The following is a 5,151-nucleotide window of genomic DNA, read 5'->3' on the forward strand; positions in this document are numbered from 1 at the left end:
TGAGTCCCTAATTACTTATTTAAAGCCAATTGGTCAGTCACTGAAATCAGATACATACAAGGAACACTAAACAGACTGAATAAGGTATATTTATGTATGTAGGAACATAGAAGAATTAATGAAAGGAAACTGAATTTGAGAAGGAGTAGTGGTGGGCCATGAAAATGGTTAGAGGGAACAAAGGGAAAGAATAAAATGATGGAATCATATTTCAATTTCAAACATAATAAATGAGAAGTTGCTGATTATGTGAATGTGTCTTCATGAGCAAATGCATGCCCATATGTCAAGTGGCTCATGTAGAAGTCAGAGGTCAGCTTAAAGGAGTTGGTTCTGTCTTTCAACAGCATAGATTCTAAGGAAAAAACTCAGGTTATTGGTCTTAGTGGCCTTCTTTTTCAGCCTCTTAGGTGACAGATTTTTGACGGTATGGGTGAGAGCTCTTAACAAAAGTACTCTACAAGAACTCAGGGAATACCCTCAGCTACATTGCTACCATAGCATTAGCCTAGCGAGACTCCTTCTGTTCCTTATCCCTTCCTGTTCCTTCTGCCTCAACCCTGGAGGATGCATGAAGGAAGAAAAATTAATCATAGAAACAAGAGGAGGCAATTTTCATCTCCCAGAAATGTGTACTCTCAGTGTGGCCAAAACAGACATCACTGGGCAGCTTTAAGGGAACAAGTATGTACTACTACAGGTCAACCAGCTGAAGTTACTTTTATTAGCTAAGAGTGAACAGATGACATTTGCTATCTAGGAGGAGCCAAAGAACTGGCAAGACCTTTCCTGGACTTCCCTGGGAAATGGGATTAAAATCTTCCAGGACAGGTTTAAATGCGAGCTCCGTCCCAGAATGCAGATTTTTCAGCTTTAATAAGAACATGATGATATTTGTTAACCCAGAGTTAAACAGTTGTTTGGGATTCTTTCCCATGTAAAATGTCTTTCTTATAACAGAAGGCACAGAAGAAAATACTGCTCAACTTTCCAAGCTGCTCTAAGATGACCACGATAGTCTGTTCTCTGCAAACTTCCATTTAGGAGGACCGAGTTTGTGAACAGAGGTATCTTCATGCTAAAGCTTTAAAAATTACACAGTTGCTGGAGAGATTGCACTAAGGATAAAAGCACTTGCTGCTCCTCCAAAGGTCTAAATTCAGCGCCTAGTACCTATGTCAGCCTGTGTATAACCATCTAAAACTCTGCTCCTGGAGATCTGATACAAGGTTAGAGCCCACTTTGGTACTCACACACATGTAGCACACTTACACACAGCAATAAAATAAGTCATAAACATGATGTCCCCAATTCACAGATAGTAAGTGCTTTCAATTTATCCTGAACTTCTGCAAAGTACAACACAAAAACGCTTATTTCCTAGGATATAGAAATGGCCATATTTCACAATTTTGATTAATTCCCTATATTAAATAAATAATTATGAAACATGAGGGTCAGTGATGTTTGGAGAGGTTCTGGTTATTAAACAATGTCCATCTGTTCTTGGATATGCAATATGCTGCCCCAACTCTGAGTCGCTTTAACATATCGTGAATTCAAACTCTGTGACATAACTAGTGTAAAACGAACATCACCGGAGTTGGTCCAAGCAATGCCCACCACTGCTCACTATCTGCTCTATGGAAAGGCCTTGGAAGGCAATTAAATATATATGATAGTCAAAGGGGCATCCGTCCCTGTGAAAAGACATTTATTTAATATAGTGAACTATAAAATACTACGATGAAGACTATTTTGTGAATCCCATATTTACTTCCCTCCAGAGCTGTAAATATGTTCCCAACCCAGCTCATATTGGCAGGAGAGAAAGTTATTTCAATTATATAAAAAAATAAAACTTGCTGAACTTTCTTGCCAATGGATAATTACAGTTTAAAAGAATTCATTTCAAATCCGTATTCTCTGGGATTAAATGTGATTGTCTTGGCAAAGTCTCATGAATATTGCATTAGCAAAACCAGCAGTTATTTCAGCGGACATGTACTGATCTCTCTGTATTGTATCTTGCTTGGAATGAATAACTGCCTCATACCATAATTTTGAGAATCTATTCTAAGAACATCAGTAATGAGGCATTTATAATTTAATGAAATCTTCCTGTGCATTCATTAAATAAATAGTGACAAAGGTAATTACTGATTTTTTTTCATGAAAGTTCATTTCTGAATAAGGATTATAATATTAAGCCATGCTAAAAGGAAATGTCATGAAATATGATACTGGTTAGGTACTTGAAGGTTCTATCAAGTGGGATTGCACTAACCAATTCCATTGTGAAATTATATTCATTTGAAAATATGTTTGAACCAAGATTGATATTTAATGATACTCTAGAGCATCCTTTAAATAAAATTTTTATATGGTCTTCATTCAGATACAGTCTAATCTACCTGCATACAATATAGGAGAGATGCAATGTACACAAAAAATTCTGGCTTTCTATATGGCACATAGGAACTCTGCATAAGACTCCAAAGATCCCACATCAAAGCACAGCTTTCACTCCTTTACCTTGTTTTGTGTTTATTTCAGCTGTGCCCAGAAAGAAACTAATACAATTAAAAATTGCCTGTTTTCAATATTCTGTTTAGCATACTTCCTTGCCTTAATGACCAACTGGAAAGAGACCAGCCCTGGGAAGTATGCAGCTTAGCAGAGAGCCTATTTATGTTCTGTGTGACTTGGCCATGCACTGAGCTCATGCTCCAGGACTATGGGCAGAGTGAGGCAAGGCACTCATGTGCACCCGATGATCAGACTCACTTAGACTGCAGGGTGATTCTCAGGATACATATCTACAAGGACACACATCATACACCAGGCAGAATGCTATGCCTTCTGACTCCAGAGACTAATGCTTAACAGGGAGCCAATGTTCTATGGCACAATGCAGTCTATGGGGCCATGGTCACCATTGCTGACATAGCAACTCTGCAGTGACTGTCAGAGAGCCAACTGTTCTCCCTCCTCAAAAGAAATGAACTGAAATGTGCTCATTGGGTCCTTATAGCTTCCTAAATCGGGGACCTACCACTGGCTGGTAAAGAGTATTATCAATCCAGATGACCCATAATGTCAATACATAGCTTCAGTTTCTATTTTAGTAAATTCCTCTGTACCCCTGATTCTCACTACTATGTCAAAAACTTCTCACTGCACTGCCCTATCCAAACACTGAATAAAATCTCTCTCTCATCATTCTGTGAACACAAAAAAATGAGTATCTGATAGTCACCCTATGTGTGAGGACAAAATGGTGGCTTATTTACATACGTTTTGTATTACTATACACTTGAGAAAATAAATTATGAGCCAAGTAATAAATTATATCAAAGAGCTGTAAGATTGTCTGTGAAGAACCAGGTGCCCCGAGGGCACAGGGCTAAAGAATCTCAAGATGCCCCCCCCCACCACCACCACTGTGCAGGTATAATCTGTCCACATGGGAGGCAACTATAACAGCCAATACAAACATACCTGCACACATAAATTCCCTCCATTTTCCCACCTTCTGTATATTAGAATGCTTACTGGATCCTCCATATTGAGCTGCATGTCTGCATGTATACACAGTGCATCTCCTGTCAACATATCTGACTCTCACAGAATACATGAAAGTATCTCCTCAAAGAGCTCAAACAAACTGCCCCAGGTTTCATAGCTGATAGGGCTGGATACTTCAATCTGATCATCTTAGAAAAGAATAGCATTAGCCGTGTCCTTGCTCCAGGAAGAACATAAAACTAGAGACTCCAATAGAGACTGAACCACAAGAAAATTTCCTGCTCAGAGCTGACAATTGCATCCCCTAGTACTACACAAAACAGAACACAGAGTGGATGAGGTCTAGGGTGATGTAGCATAGAAAAACCTCATGTAAGAGCAATGCACTTTAAGACACAGCGTATTTATTTGCCCATTTGAATTTTTTTGAGGACGACATATCTTATCTTTTACGTCCGTATTCTCCAGAATGCTGCACCTGCACTGACTCCATGAATATTTGACCGTGAGTCTGATGATACCACCGTAGGGGCATATCATCATCTCCTGGTCTTAAGAGCACTTAATCAAACTTTGTTGAAAACCTGCAACAGTCCTCCTTCCAAAGTTTACATGTTCATTTCTTATGTCCCTGCCTTTTCTTCTAAAGTGTCAAAAAAAAAAAAAGAAAGAAAAAGAAAAGCTTAGGTTTGTAAAAACGGTGGTGGGTTGGTAATTAAGTCCTTCAAAGCAATAACAGACTCCTTTTACATTTGGAGTTCTCCAAAACTCCTTCATACATAATATTTAAGTAAGCTGTAAACCACATAGACTACTGAACAACTCTCTGCCTTCAGTATGCTGGCCAAGGGCTCTCAGCTTACTTACAAAGTGACAGCACCATTGTCACTGCTGGATTCCAGACCTATCTATCACATTCATATTTTCTCTCCACTAGACAAGGCACATGAACATCTTGGCTCCCTTAACTATTGCAAGACACCCAAGATGCATTGCTTTCATTATTAGTAATATTTTTATTATGGCTTAGAAAAAGAGTGTTTAGCGTTAGAGCAGGTTAGCAGCAGTGCCTAACACAACACTTGATGTAGGCATTGCAGGTTTTACTGGAGGGCGGTTCCTTAGCTTTCACAGTGACTGCTATAAAGATCACTATCATGAGAATAAGGAAAAAGTACTCTTTACTGTCCTATTGTTATGAAGACACCATGGCCGAGGCAATTCTTACACACAGAGCATTGAACTGGGGATTTGCTTACAGTTTCACAGGTTCAGTCATTTATCATGACAGGGAGCATTGTGGCATTCAGGCATGTGTTGCAGCAATACCTGAGAGCTACATCTTGATCCAGAGGAGACAGGGCTTGGCATGAGCTTTTGAAACCTCAAAGACCATCACCAGTGGCTCACTTCCTCAAACAAGACCATTCCTTCTAATCCTTCTCAAATAATGCCACTCTGAGGTGATTAAGCATCCAAAAATATAAGCTATGGGAACCTTTCTCATTCAGACCACCACAGAAGCTAATGTTCAGAAAAGCAGAGAATAAAGAAAGAAGTCAGGACATTTAGTATTTACCACTGAGCTCAAGAAGACTCTTGGAAAAGTCTAACTACAAAGTA

This window comes from Microtus ochrogaster, chromosome 16, assembly GCF_000317375.1.
Source record: "Microtus ochrogaster isolate Prairie Vole_2 chromosome 16, MicOch1.0, whole genome shotgun sequence".
Lineage (NCBI taxonomy): Eukaryota > Metazoa > Chordata > Mammalia > Rodentia > Cricetidae > Microtus > Microtus ochrogaster.